Raw genomic sequence first — 16,151 nt, 5'->3', positions numbered from 1 at the left:
TACTGAGGACTGGGTGGAGGGGGACAAAGGTGAGCCCTTTACTGAGGACTGGGTGGAGGGCGACAAAGGTGAGCCCTTTACTGAGGACTGAGGGAAAAAAAACTGAACAGATTAATTGAATGAGAAACGTCTACTAGAGCGTAAGACGACTGCAAGAGTTTATTCAAAGTATACCTACTGATCGTTTTAATCGCTCTAAGTAGGCTTTCGTCACTTGCCTAATGGGGTATATTTCTGTTCTTTATCATAGCGCTGGCAGCAGAGGTTGAAACTCAAACTCAGTGTGACTTTGACAGTGTCCGAAACACCGCTTCCTGAATGAGCACGGCTTCCCCTCAGGACCAATGAGCAACTCCAGGGGTGTGGTCATTAGGCAGCCGAGTAAAACTCCTTCACAAGCTCAACCACATACTAGGAAATAAGTCATGAAATGTAATAAGTGACCGGGCAAGTATTGGAAATCTCCAGCTGTGAGTAACTATGGGATTTCACAGTGCTGTCTAGTGACCAAGGCGAGAAAGCATCCAGACGACCATTTTTCCTCTCTCTGGAGATTTTGCTGAGAGTTGATAAAGAATAAAATAAAGGTACGTGTTTGGCTTTAATTGAAACTTTTGTTGAAGGTATGTGCAATTGTTGCGTAAGTTTATTTAGAGAAAGGTGGTCAGTTAAACGCAGGGAGCGGTGCTGGGTGGTCTTAATATGGGAATGTGATTTTAATTCATAACATTGCGATTTGTTGCTTGGAGCTCTCGGTGACAGTGACCCGATGTATCGGTTTGTGGGCTACTTCCGCACCGAGGGCTATGTTCTCTTTCAGTCGGATGGCCCGCCGACGACTTCTTGAGTTAAACAGAAAGGTGCTTGTGCCGATAGTGCGCTGTTTTTTTTCTGGGGGGGGGAGGGTGGTGGATGGCGGTGAAGCGAGAGAACGACGAGAATTGAGGAACTGGAGAATTTTTTCTTAAAAGGGCGTTATCTCCGCGGAATTAGCACCGTCGCAAAGAAACAGTGGATCATTTCCTTGAAGTGAATTACACATACACAGGGGGTTTTGTGGATTGATGTGTCCGGGTTAAAATATTCTGCGGAATTTCTGGAAATCTCTTGCATTCCCCCTCACCCCCACCCCGGCTGGAGACGAGTTGCGAGACCTCTGACCTATATTTGTCTAACTTGGGCCAATTGTAGATTCTCTCTTTAATGCAGTAAGATGACTGTGGGGTCTTTGGTGGACTGTGGCCAATGATAATAAGGTTCTATTATGTCCTGTCTGATTTGACGCATGCTGTTGTCCTGCCTTCTCCTGTTTCCATACAGTCCATCACTTGATTCGTTAATAAACCATACTTTGTAATAAAGGCAAATACTGAAAATATGAAACAGAAAATGCTGGAGCAACTCAGGTCTTGTGGAGCGAGAAGCTAAGTTAACGTTTCGAGTCCGATAAGATTTAGTGTTAAATTGTCACGTAATAAGAAATGTGGAACACCGGTGCAAACGTAGATAAACAAGTAGTCAAACTCTCTCAAATTAAACTTTTTATGAAAGTAATTCATGTGATAACATGGGCGCTACCGCCATAAGCATTTGTATAGCTTGAAGGGAGAATACATTGAGAGAAGAATTTCAAGAATCGTTTTGGAACTGGTTGCGCGAGGTTGGGAAAGTGTTTTGGGTTTAACTCCAACTTCGACAAACTGCATTAAATGATCTTAGAAAATAGTAAAGAATTGGGAGCTAGATTTGGAGCTCGAGTTATCTGTACCTCTTTAACTCGGTAAAGTGGAATATTCATAAAATGTTTTTAAAAATTCCATGTCAAATCTGCTGCAGAAAGATAAATAAATGGAAGGATTTAATACATATTCCCATGTTAAGTTTGAGGTAGACAGTGGCTGGGAAGCCTGCCACCTTTTTAGCCTACACCCTAGTTAAGCCAGAGGAGGATGTTCACGGATGGCCATCCGATTTATTGTGAAAATGATGCCCTCGGTTGTGCAAGTACTACCACTTTTAAGGGCTGCATGCTGACACTATTGGTGCTTTCTGCCTGTCCACGTTAACATGACGAGCAAGGGTGTGCCGGGTTATTTCTGGGCTATGTTAGTGCAAGGGAGGGTGGTGTGGGGCAAGGTCGTATGTTCAGGGGTGCTTAGTGCCTGATCAAGGACCTGACATGAGATAGAAAAGAGAGTTGGCCCTGCTGAGAACCATCTTCTGTTCTCCTCGACACCCACTCTGTGTGGTTCTCCTCCTGCCATCATTGACCTGTGACCTTTGTGATCCAGCAGCAATACTGGGTGGATCTTGTGCTGTCAGCAACTTCCACCTTCATAATGGTGCTGCCATTCAGTGGGGCTGGCAGCTTCTGGTGACCAGCAGCACGGAGTGGCTGAAGGCTCCAGCCTCAGGGTTGTTGGTCCCAAGGAAAACCCACTGCTGTCCAGGAGATTTGATATGAATGGCCTTGCCCAAAGGAGGTAGTGTGGGTCTCCTATCTGGTCTCCAGCTGGCAGGTAGGATTTCTCAACTCTAAGCTCAGTTCAGACAGGGAAGAGAAGACATGTTTAAAGCATTAAAAATCTTCTTAAAAAGAACTCCGGCCCTTTTTAAACTCTTCTACTTGGAGGAATGAGACTCTACAGTTTAGTGTTTTCAGTTTCTAGGCCAGAGGAGCTTGATTAGAAGGTATTAATTATTTTTACACCACTGAAAGGGTACTCATGCCATTAACATTTAACTTTATGTAATGAGTTTAATGGACAATTAATCTGCAAATGCGTATTTTTAACACCATGAAATTCGCAAGGTGGAAGAGGTTAAGAACCAGGTCCTTTTTTTTTTGGTGACTGTAACAGCAGATTGGTGCAAATCATCCACCAACTTTGTTGAAATTCACACATCATGGGACAAGTTGACCAATGTAATTGTGTCATTCATAGCTGTTGGCTTCACAAGTTTTGGCCCAATTTATGGGACACTGTAACTTGTCAGTAATGAAAAATAGATAAATGAGAGCCTCAAAAATCCCCTTAGCTTGAGGGTTCCAGTTTTGAATGCTATGTTCTACAACATTAAGCAAGTAATCTGGTCCTAACCCACCTGGTGAGAACTGGCAGGATGGGATTCCTGCCTGTTCTATTCCCTTCTTCCCACCACATCCCCCTCCCCCATAACTCCAATAATAATTGGGCAGAATGTCAAGCAGGCTTCCAGTCCACTCCTGTCAGTTTCCCAATGGGTGACTTGGCTTAAACTTATCTCCTAAGTGGTCGATGTGCAGTCTGAATCTGCACTTGACAGAATCACTGGAAGCATCCTGTATTTACTTGTAATCCATTACCCCCTCTTTGAGATCTTGTGCCTTTAATGCTTGCCTCTCATCCATGATCCATCTTTCTGCCACTCCTTTCTCTTGATTTCATTCCTATGCTTCCAATGACTTCTGCACAAGTGTTTGCATTGTCATCAATAATGCACAACAGGATTTCCTTGCACCTTCTTTTTCTTCAATTGTGTGCTATCTTTTAGTGACTTCACGTAGAAGCACGGTCAGCATTTACATTATTCAGTGATGCTCTGCTTTACCCCTCTGTTAACCTTGTTTCCAGTCTCTTTCAGCTTCCCATCTCTGAGGATCAGATTTCAAATTCAAATCCAACTTCATTGCCATCTTAAGCTGCCTTGTGTACCTCTTTGAGTGGACTTTTGTCTGTTCCTAACATTTTGACTTTTGTCCCTCCCTCTTAGTAATATTCTTGCCATCTATTACTACGTTAAATGGTCAATCATGCATTAGAATACTAATAGAAATGTGAATTATTGATGCCCTGTATACAAGAGTGCATTGCACATTGTGGGAGTATTCAAAATAGTGGTCATCTGAGTCCCACAGGGGAACCTTGCATCCATCATTTTGTCCAGGAAGATTTTTTTTAAAAAATCTATCATGTGGAAATTTTTGTCACTGAGATATGAAACTCTAATATGCCAATGTTCTGCATTTTCCATGATACTTAGAGGATGGATATTCTGGAAAGTCAATACAGCCTGAAAGTGGCAATTTCTTGAACGTTTTATGTTCAATTGGCAGTTTGTAAGGGTAATCGTGTTGTGTAGCCCAAAAGAAAAAAACCTTTGTGAATAGGGAACAGAAGCAGATGTACTTTGACCTTTGGAACAAAAACACAAGTTTCTGGAAAAGCTTAGCAGGTCTGGCAGCATTTGTGAAGAAAAATCCAAGTTAATGTTTCAGGTCCGGTGACCCTTCCTCAGCTCTCTCCACTGAGTTTCCAGCCCCTGCAAGCTGGTGGGGATTGAATTAAGACATTGCAAAGATTGAGAGTTTGGAGCTTTTGCTGAAACTGTGAAATTAATTAATTTTGTGTTAAACTCCATTTAACACCTAAAATATTATAAGGATTGTTCCAGTCATAAACATCAGTTCCAGCACTCTGCTGTGGAGTTTTTCCTTCATGTTGCCAATTTTAGTTATTTTCACACAGACTGACCTAATTTCTCAAGCTTCGCACTTCTGAGGAAGGGTCACCTGACCTGAAATGTTAACTCTGATTTTTTTCTTCACAGATGCTGCCAGACCTGCTGAGCTTTTCCAGAAACTTGTGTTTTTGTCCCTGATTTTCAGCGTCGGCGGTTCTTTTGGTTTGTACTTTGAACTCAGCCAGGAAGATGCTCGTGGGATACATGCAATGGCAGCAGTTGTTCAATTTCCATACAGACTGTAAGCAGTCTTTTATATCTGAATTTAAAGAAAAATCAATCTTGCCATGTTTATCAAGCTGAAGGAAATTGGGTCAGTCTGTGCGAAAATAACTAAAATTGGCAACATGAAGGAAAAACACCACAGCACAGTCCTGGAACTGATGTTTACAACTGGAACACTCCTTATAATATTTTAGGTGTTTAAATGAATTAATTTTGTGTTAAATTCCACCTACAGTTTCAGCAAAAGCTCCATACTGTCAATTTTTGCAATGTCTTAATTCTCCCCAGCTGCCTGTGGGGTTTGGAAACTCTGCAGAGACTTCAGCATCTGATCATGGCTGACAATTCAATGCCATACTGAGCGAGTGTTGCACTTTGAGTATTTTAAATTTTAAATGAAATCTTAAAGGCCTACGTTGCGCTCATAGGTAGGTAGTTTTTTAGAAAAAAAACTATTAGTTGCAGAATTAGGAGGTTCTTTGTCTGTTGTTGGCAATATCTGCCCCTTAGCAACCCCAGTTCTAAAACAGACTATCTGAACATTGCTGTCCTTACACTCTACCAACCTGTAAATTAAATGTCCTTTTTCCTTCAACGGTAGTGACTCTTTAGAAGTATTTCATTATTAGTGATCACTACATAAATTTTGAATTTGTTTTATTTTAATGAACTGTCAGTATCAGTTAATTTTGTTCCAATTATATTCTGTATCCAGTTACATTTTGATGATGACGGCATTAATACGTGATCTATCTGAAAACTGACCTTGACATGAAATACTTGATTTTTGGGAAGTGAAATGTTGTTGCTCTTGTGGTCTAACTTGTAAAATGAGGGGAGGTATCAAGGGGAACACATTGCATACAGTTTAGCTAAATTTGCCTCAAACTGGGGAATCGCCTTTTGAGTTTCAAGATCTAGAAAGGAACTGGGGGTGTGATGCTATTTCAGGGCTGGAACCATGTCACAATCAGCAAAAAGCTGGTTTTAAAGTGTATCATTCCTACTATCAGTGCTACCTTAAGATTCTTGATGCAATCATCTATAAGGTTACCATGACGCTGTTTCTTGTGGTATACCCCTGTCATGCAACATGGATGTCCATTTTACAGTCTACACATCTCATAATGTGTCATCCTTTGTATGTTGTTGTTACTTAAATACCCTGTTTCTACTTCCAACATTCTCCCCTGCCCCAGCTCATTTGCTGAAACACTCTCATCCATGCCTTTGTTATTTCCGATCTCAACATTCCCCATGTTGCCTTGCCCAGCCTTCTACTTTTGTAGCTTTCTCATCCAGAATACTCCCATCTGCATCCTGGCACGACCAATCAGCATTTGGAGATGAAGCAAAGATGTGTTGAAACCCTCAATGATGTTTGGTTCATCGAGAGCACCTCAGGATCACTCTAGTCTCCTGCACACAGATGACTTGAGCAGTGAGCCTCCGAACTGCAAGTAGATTTATACTTGAAAATGAAGCATTGATGAGGCTGGCTATTTGGTGCATCTATTGTTAATGTAGTGAGTAGTTAAGTAGGTTATTGCAGCTCATTGATTAATTCACTTGTGTAGATATAAAAGAAAGTGACACGGATGATGGGGTTGGGGAGTTCAGTCATGTGTAAGTGCACTTGTGGATATTTTTTAACTCCTGCCTATCACCCCCTTTTTAATGAGTGTTTGAAGCTGTAAAACTGAGTAGTAGGGGCTGTTGTGGTGTAGTGATTGGGACTTTACCTCTGGGGCAGAGGGATGAGTTCAAGAACCATCTGCTCCAGAGGTACATAATAGCATCGCTGAACAGGCTGATTTAGACAATATTTTGAAGGCCAATTGAAAGCAAACTGTTCAATGGGTTAAGTGGAAAACCCCATTAAAATGGGAATGTATAAAAACAAAAGTAAGAGTAGGTAATAAACTCTCTCCGCAATAAAAGGTGTCTTAGTTTTCTGTTTAACCAACCAGCTTGAATCCAGATTGGGATCTATTCTTTCCATAGAAATGCTTCTCTCTCCTTTCCCTCTCCAATCATAATGTCTACAGATTCTTGATCTTCTGTTTCCACTGTCTTTCCACAATGATCATTCACATGTTGATCACTGTCTTTTTTAATGTATAAAGGACTGACCTCAGTTCTGAATTTGTCTCTTATTGTTTTGCATCTCTCTTTCTCCTGTATTGGTACACATTATTCATTTCTATACTGCTTGTATGCTTCCAAGATCTCCTGGCCCTCTTCCCTTCTAATATGAAGGGCACAAGTGTTCTGCAAAACTCATTTTTCTGACATTACGTGTCACATCTTTTTCCACTTCAGCATCTCGTGGAGTAAATATGTTCTGCAGCAAAAACCTCTGCTAACAATTCATACCTAATCAGTTTTGTTAATCGCTGGTGAACATGCATTGCTGGAACAAATCGTGAATTTTTGCCTCACTCAACGGATACATTTTGCAAATGCTTTAAAATAGTCCAGACTGGTTCTTGAAAGAGGCTAATATTTATCTCTTTGTACACAGTCTAATCCTTTCATCATTTTAGATATTTTTTTCAAGTTTCTTTAAGTCTATTCTGGCGTTATCTCTAACAATGTTGCGGTTGTTGCCTATAAATAGTCTCCATTTTCTGTGCAAGATATCAGTCAAGAGTCTTGCTACCACACAGTAAAAAGCAATGTTTAATAGAAAATGGGTCTCATTGACAGAATTTACATAACATTGTAATTGAGCCCAATCAGTTAGGCCAAAGGAACTAATCCCAGATGACACTAAGACCATAAGATGTAGGAGCAGAGTAGGCCATTCAGTCCATCGAGTCCACTTCTTCATTCAGGTGAAATCATGGTTAGTTTGATAGTTCTCAATTTTACTGTCCTACTTTTCTCCCCATTTTTCCTTGATTCCCTTACCAAGTAAAAATCAGTCCATCTCAGCCTTGCATATATTTACAACCCAGTCTTAATGGGCCTCTGTGGTAAAGAATTTTCAGATTCAGCACCCTCTGAAAGGGAAAACAAAAAGCTTTCTCATCTCTCTCAAACGGGTGACTCCTTCCTGATTTATGCTTTCTGGCCCGAGACTCTCCCACAAGGGGAGATAGGGTAGACAGAGAGAGTATCAAGCCCTCTAAGATTTTTATGTATCAATGAGATCCCATCTCATTCTCTGACCTTCAATGAGTAGAAGACTAAACTACTCAACCACATCTCATAAGTAAAGCCCTCCATACCTGGGATCAAACTAGTGAACATTCTTTGGACTGCCTCTGATCTAAATATGTTTCCTTCGATGATGGTGCAGACATGTGTCCCAGCTGTAGCCTGACCAGTGCTTTGTATAGTTTTTTGTTACTATGGTAGTTAGCTGGATGACTAGTTTATGGTGCAGGCTTGATTCCCATACAGCTGACCTTACCATGAAAGTCATGCCTTCTCAACCTTGCCCCTCACCTGAGGTATGGTCTGCTTGAACTATGGCAACCTTACCTTTTACAGCTTTAGTATGACATCCCTATTTTATTCTCTGTTCCTTTGAAATAAAAGCCAACATTCTATTTGCCTTCTCTATTACCCTCTGAACTTGGATACTAATGTATTTGTGATTCATGCATTAGAACGCCAAACCCCCTCTGCAGCTTTCTGCAGTATCTCTCCTTTTAAATAATATTCAGCTGTTTTATTCTTCTTGCCAAAATACATATCCTCACTTTGTCCCACATTACATTCCATCTGCCAAGTTTTTTGCCCACTCAATAAACCTATCCTCTAAACCCTTTGACTGAAGAAAGCAGACTGCCAGGAGCCTGAAGGTGAGAGTGGGAACTTCAGCTCAAATGCCAAGGGTAGAGTCATTTAACTAAGTGTTTCTGGATAAATGCATTGAAGGCAAAACTGTTCCAAAATAATCAAGTCGCTGGACTTTGGGATCCAGTATAATTACTGAAAAACCTTTCTAGAACCCGTACTAATCACGCAATGGAACTTAAATAACGAATCCTGCTGTTTATTCAGACTGGCTTCTGACAAGTTTGCAGACAGCAAGATGGGCAGCAAATGGCACGTTAGTAGGAAAAGGTATGAACAATAGTGGCACTACAATTCCTCATGGCTAATGTTTTGGCAGAAAACCAATTGCGTTCCAGAAAGATATGAATAAAAATCTCCACTGACCGAATGGCTTTTAATCTGCTTTACAAACATGAGGCTAGCGTTTACAGCTTTCTGGAAACTTTATGGGAGGCGAGAGATCTTCAACAATTGTATTCAGAAGGAGTCCAATGGCAGCAGAAAGATAAGTGCTCACTACCAACAGCAGGTACCTGAGCAGCATAGCCATGTGCCAAGAGGAAGTAGATGGGCAATTAAACCAATCACGGGCCATTTTCAACCCTGTTTCACTGGCTTTCTCCATGGCACATATAGGGGAACCCCTTACCTTTGGTAGCATTGGTTGCTCCATGGCTTTAGTGTGTACATTGTAGAGTGCCTTCCCTTCCCAACAGTTAACAATTTATTGTGCCTGGTCTTGGCAGTAGTTGGAAAGGAAACACTTATTTTTTTGCTTCAGGGCCACCTCAGTATGTAAGTGCCTTTTTCTGTCTTAAACCTCAACACTGGCGCCTCTCTGAGGCACTACTGAAGCTGCTGGCAGCCGCAGAAGGCCAATGACCCTTCCACCAGCCCACAAGGACGCGCTTTCAGCAGGGCAGCAAGGCATCATGCCTCTTGATAAATTCTAGCCAATTACTTTTATATTGGCCTCTTTGCACTTACCAAATGGGTATGTCACCATTTATGCATGACAGTATGAAATACGTTACAATTCTGCAATACAGATTGCAAATGAACAGTTTCTCTCTCAATGGGAATATAATCTGGTTCACTGCAGTGGAACAGGGAAGGAATGGGAAGGAAATAATGCAACAAAGTCAGTTAAGAGGACTCGAGTTAGCATAATTTTTTTTAAGTTAAAAGTGAGGCAATTGAAGGAGAGTTTGAGCAATAGGTTAGAAAATGAACTAGACAATAGGCTTTCATTTGAATTTGTTGACGTGTGTGACAAATATTTCAACTGATCCTTGAGGCAATTGATTTTTTTTTACTTCTGAGTTTTTGTAGAGATTCAAGAAAATATTAGGCTGCAGACATATTGAGAGCAATGTTAGCTTCTAGAAACCTCTCTAGCTCCCTATTAAACATATGCACAAAATGTACACCCACTGCATGAGCCAGTAATTTGTTCCAGTGATGCATGTGACTGTAAGTCATGAAGTGTATTCACTTTTCGAACTTTGGAAACTTTAGAGAAATAACTCGCTCCATTTTCCTGGGATTTCTGCGATGTTCACCAACTTTAGTGGGAACAAACAGCAGGACCCTTGTGGAACTTCACCTCCCTGGTTTTTGATATTACTTTCCTTCATGAATATAAATTGTCTGCAGACAGTTGGTATCTATTGGAGGGACCGGCATTGCACTTCACTGCCAAAGTTGTACAATATGAAGCAAGCTTTCGTCAGCGTTTTTGTGGGCTTACAGTGACGAAATTGCAGTTTTTATTTTGTTCCCTTCTACTCCTCCCACAACCGTCCCCTAATATGTGATTCTTGAGGACAATAATACTTGCTCGTTTGTGGACTTTGTGCTTTACTCGCGTTCTGATTTGCCTAAGAGCGCGCTGTTGAAACAGCCATCTATGTCCCAGTACTTTATCAACCTAAATCATGTCCATGGAATGGGAGTTGAACACTCAACTTTCTGGCTGTAAAGTGAACATGCTACCTTAGAGCCGAGGCTGACCACCCAAACTGTGCACTGAAGTTTGGTGCTTTGATGTGAATGTCTCACTAACAAAACTGGCAATGACTGCCGTTATTGGATGCATCATTTTGTTTGGTTTCTACACTATTAATAACTTTAAATTGGTAAAAGTTGCAGTTGTGCTGTTTCCTTTTAAAAGCAGTCTACAAATCACCATGTGCAGGATCAATAATATTACTTAATGTGCTGACTGAATGTATATTCCTAAATTAGTGCAGGTTGTAGGAGAATATTCTCAGCTGTGCTGTTTTACACTCTTGGAGGCAAATGAAGTTTCAGTAGATTCAATTCCCATTGTAAAATTACAAATGTACAATATGGAGGTTATTCTGGGGGAGGGGCAAGAAGCGGGAAAGACATGGATCAAATTTGTAGTTGAGTTCTCGATTGAGTAATAATAGCAAATAAGCAAGTGTTCAGAATTGTACATGCTTGTACTTCCACCACTTTTTTTGTTATTAAAAATTCTTATTTGCTGTATTATCACCAAGGAGAGATTGGTTGGTTTAGTAGGAATATTCTACTTTACTTTTCTTTTTTGATTTTCAAATTCAGTTGGTCTTTAAATCAAAAGCTTTCAAATTGAAGTGGGGTCATACAAGTCCTACTTTGTTGATTTATTCTATCAATTTTTGTATTTACGCATTTGGCTTAATGAACTTTAGAAAGTCAAGTCACAGTGCTATAACTCCAAGTGACTGTAATTGTTACTAACACACAATAAAGTGCCACCCATATGATATGCTTCATGATTTGAAAAAAGAGGCTTGTTAAGCTACCTCAACAGAACAGCTGAGAGATAATCACGTTCATCGAGCCACAGAACTGTACAGCATGGAAACGGACCCATCAGTGCAACTCATCCAGATATCCTAAATTAATTTAGTCCCATTTGCCAGCATTTAGCCCATATGCCTTTTAAACCCTTCCTATTCATATACCCATCCAGATGCCTTTCAAAAATGTTGTAATTGTACCAGCCTCCACCACTACTTCTGGCAGCTCATTCAATACACACTCCACCCTGTGTGAAAGTGTTGCCCCTTAGGTCCCTTTTAAATCTTTCCCCTCTCTGCGTAAACCTATGCCGTCTTGTTTTGGACTCCCCCACTCCAGGGAAAAGACCTTGTCTATTCATCGTATCCATGCACCGCATGATCTTATAAACCACTATAAGGTCACCCCCCAGCCTTCAACACTCCAGGGAAAATAGTCCCAATCTATTCAGCCTCTCCCAATAGCTCAAACCCTCCAACCCTGGCAACATCTTTGCAAATCTTTCCTGAGCCCTTTCAAGGCGCTCAATATCCTTCCTATAGGGGTGAGACCAGAATTGCATGCAGTAATTCCAAAAATGACCTAACCAATATTCTGTACAGCCACAACATGACCTCCCAACTCCTATACTGAATGCACTGACCAATGAAGGCAAACATACCAATTGCTGCCTTCACTGTCCTATCTGCCTGCGACTCCACTTTCAAGGAACTGTGAACCTACGTTCCAAGGTCTCATTGCTCAGCAACACTCCCCAAGACCTTACCATTAAGTGTATAAGTCCTGCCCTGATTTGCTTTTCCAAAATGCAGCACCTCACATTTATCTAAATTAAACTCCATCTGCCACCCCTTGGCCCATTGGCCCATCTGATCAAGATCCCATTGTACTCTGAGGTAACTATTTCTGTCCACTAAACATCCAATATTGGTGTTATCTGTAAATATACAATAGTATGGTTAGTAAGTTCCCAACCAAATCACTTGTATAAATGTAGTGGGACTTGAGTTACTGATAGGTTAAACTGGCCTACATGGTTTTTGTCAGTACACTTTTCAACTAGCCATTACTTTTCTACAAAAAAAGCCACAGCTTCGTGGTCACTTTTTTAAAACCAGGTTGTTATTTCCTTTTGATAATGTAAATTCAATTTAGCTGCTACTTTGAGATTTACAGTTCTTCTCTAGGTGATTCATCCAAGCCTGTTGAATTATTAATACAATAATCTTAGTGATTGATACTGACTGTTCTAATAGCATTTGTTATTTAAGTAACTAATTAGGGATAATTCTCAATTGTACATAATAAATACCTTTACTCACCAAAAATGAATGTAGCATTTATATCTCAACTGCCAGGAAGCTAATTGCATCTTAAAATGAAAAGATTTAGTCTGCAGATCTCTTGTAATGATTTCTAATGTACTAGATGAAAGGCTGATCTTAGCAGATGCCTCGTTATGACCGCCAACAACTGAAGGAATTGGATCAGATTGCAGATTCTATGCATGGATCCAATTAAAAATGGGTAATCTTTTTTGAAGCTTATTCTAACTACAGGTGGGGAATGGGTTACAAGATGAGATCAGCAAGTTGATCAAAGGTCCATTTCCCAATGTTACAAAGCAAGTATCAGGTGATTCTATCAGTTTGTTCAAAATATTGGACAAGAACATGCAGAACATTTTTAATGGATTGTAATATGCAGATGACAGGCAAGGCAGTTGAGGATGTGTCCTAAACATACTTTTTTAAAAAAAAAAGTCTTTATTTTAGACAAAGATCTTAACAATGTGTTCCACAAATGGATAGTCTCCCAACACTAAACACGAGGAGATGCCTGTCTAGAAAAGTTAAGCTCCTGTCTTGTCTCTAAGAACTTAGTTCCTTTTCTGTGTTGCAAACAATTTTTATAGTTCCTTTCCTAGGTCTACTGGCATGAAATTCTCTCTCTCTCTCCATTCTGAAAATCTAAGCTTTCTCAGTTCTAACAACTTAAAGATCTCCAAGCCAGGAGAGCTTGAATTACAGGTTCCAGAGACTGGAAAACACTTCTGAGGTGAAAGATTCCCCTGCAAGAAACTAATTCTGCTACTAAGAGAAAACAAATTTCTCTCCTTTTTTTAAATAAACAATTGATGATTTTTGTTTTTTTGAAGTGAAGTCAACAGAACGAATGGCTTACTTGGCCTTCCATAAACTCAACAGTATAAATATCTTGTCCATTAACACTGCAGGGGCTCTACCAGGCACTTGACTGCAGTCCCATGCTTTCTTAGCAATTAAACACTTGGGTCACTATCCAAATGCCTCTTTTACACTTTTCTTAAATGTGTTTTCAGAACTGACCAAAATGCTTTGCTAATTTAAAATCCAACTTCCAAAATAATATCTTTCATCACACTGACGTAGCTGAAGTTCTATAAAGATGAGCCATAGACCACTAGTCGTCTTCAGGACTCAACTATTAGAGATGGTACAAAATCCACAAAACTCTTTGCAGCTGAAAAAGTTGTATCTGAGAGGTGAGGCATATTGAAGATGAGGAGAGATGTTTTCTGAGGGTCATGAATTTTGAGTCCGGAGGCCTATGAAGGCTGAATTGCTGTATTAGGTTGATTCGATTCAATGTTTTTTTTACTAAATGGCAAGAGGTGGGGAAAGGACTAGCATGAAGGTAGAGCTTGTGACCAGAATCTGATTGGCCATGATCATATTGAATTGGAGGAGCTGCTCAAGGGGCTATGTGGTTTATACCTCCTTTCTTCTGCTCTTATTGAAGGAGATCTTAAATGGAAGTTGGAAGAACTTGCTTCACAATTCTATATTTGTTGCACCATGTAGTTCTTATTTTGTTTAGTGTGTTGATGTGCTAGTATTGAAAATGACTGTAGATGTCTATCATAATTCCCACATATCCAAAAATATTAATTTCACTTGTGCTATTTGGGGTTTAGTCCAAATGCAAATTTGACTCTGTTCACAGAAGGCCAATTGCCAACAAATTGTCGTCTTGCTGGTTCCTAACCCAAGCACCAAACACCATCTATCACCAAGACCACCCATTTACACCTTCTAGATAGATATCCTTCACAGCTCTATCTCCTCTCTGGTTTTTCTCTGCAAGTTCAGCCTTACCTGCACTCTCCATTCAGCCAATATTTTGTCACCTGCCTTCCAAGTTAGAAACTTTTCGAATTTTTATTTTTGCCTGTCTCCTGGAACCTCTCCTGACTATTCTCCCAATTCCTACTGAATCATCTACTGTCCTCGCCTGGGGAAATGTTACCTGTGAAGGATTTGTGTAAATTATAGATGCTTCAAGCAGCTGAATATTTTTGTCCCTTTCCTCTCCTTCACACCCACCCCCATCTGCGAACCAATGGACTTTTCAGGGGCTCGTTGGAAGTAAAGACACATGAAACCTTTTTTTAAAAAAAAAAAAAAAAAGTGGGACTCTGGGGTGGTGTCCAAGAATCCAACAATAATTAAATAGATAGCAAGAACTGCAGATGCTGGAGTCAGAGACAACACACAGGGAGCTGGAGGAACACAGCAGGCCAGCAACATCAGGAGCAGGAAAGTTCACATTTTGGGTCGGGACCAATCTTCAGAAATTGGGAGGGGGAAGGGAGCTCAGAAATAAATAGAGAGAGGAAGGGTGGGGCTGAGGAAGGTAGGTGGGATGGTGATAGGTGAGTGCAGGTAGGGAGTGGTGGGGATTGGTCAGTGAGGTGGGAGGAGTTGATAGGTGGGAGAGAAGATGGACAGTTTGTGTCAGGTTAAGGAGGTGGGGATGAGAGGGAGGGTTGGTTATGGGTTGAGGCCAGGGGTGGGGAGATTTTAAAACTGGTGAATTCTGTGTTCAGGCCAACAGACTGTAGGCTCCCGAGGCAGAATGAGGTGTTGCTCCTCCAGTTTGCGGATGGTGTCATTGTGATACTGGAGGAGGCCCAGGATGGATGTGTCACCCAGGGAGGGGGATTTAAAATGGTTGGCGAACGGAAGGTGTTGCCATTTGTCACGAACAGAGTGCAGGTGCTCTCCAAAACGGTCTCCGAGCCTCTGCTTGGCCTCTCCGATGTAGAGGAGGCCACGTTGGGAGCAGTGGATACAATAGGCCAAGTTGGTGGGTGTACAGGTGAATCCCTGTCTGATACGGAAGGTTTGTTTTGTGCCTTGAATGGAGGTGAGGGGGGAGGTGTAGGGGCAGGTGTAGCACTTCTTGTGGTTGCAGGGAAAGGTGCCGGGGGCGGTGAGGCTAGTGGAGAGTGTGGAGTGGATGAGGGAGTCACGGAGAGAGCGGTCCCTATGGAAGGCAGATGGGAGGGGGAGAAATTTGATTGTGGGGTCGGATTGCAGGTAGCAGAAGTGGTGGAAAATGATATATTGGATGCGGAGGTTGGTGGGGTGATATGTGAGGATGAAGGGGATTCAGTTCTTTATTTTTGTTGGGGGGGAGGGGGTGTGAGGGCAGAGGTGTGGGAAATGAAAGAGATGCAGTTGAGTGCATTTTTGATCACCGGAAGGAGGAAGTTATGGTCCTTGAAATAGGAGGACATTTGAGATGTGCAGCAATGGAGCGCCCCATCTTAGGAGCGGATGCGGTGGAAGCGGAGGAATTGGGAGTACGGGATTGCATTCTTGCAGGAAAGTGGGCGAGAGGAGGTGTAGTCCAGGTAGCTGTGGGAGTTAGTGGGCTTGAAATAAACATCGGTTTTGAAGCAGTCACCAGAGATGGAGACAGAGGCCCAGGAAGGAGAGGGAGGTATCAGAGATGGTCCAGATGAACTTGAGGTTGGGGTGAAAGGTGTTAGTAAAGTT

At 41.3% G+C, this 16,151-nt stretch overlaps 1 protein-coding gene across 1 annotated transcript in view; it reads left to right on the top strand.

The window, feature by feature from the left end:
* Positions 1 to 307: 307 nt before the first annotated feature.
* The window catches only part of hck (HCK proto-oncogene, Src family tyrosine kinase), a 73,666-nt gene continuing 57,822 nt past the window's right edge, over positions 308 to 16,151 (top strand). The window contains exon 1 of the mRNA XM_020510930.2: positions 308 to 587. The gene's annotated coding sequence lies outside the window, so the exon portion shown is untranslated. The remainder of the gene's footprint in view (positions 588 to 16,151) is intronic.

Source organism: Rhincodon typus, chromosome 19 (assembly GCF_021869965.1).
Source record: "Rhincodon typus isolate 14 chromosome 19, sRhiTyp1.1, whole genome shotgun sequence".
NCBI classification, from domain to species: Eukaryota; Metazoa; Chordata; class Chondrichthyes; order Orectolobiformes; family Rhincodontidae; genus Rhincodon; species Rhincodon typus.
This window is presented reverse-complemented; position numbering and strand designations above follow the sequence as displayed.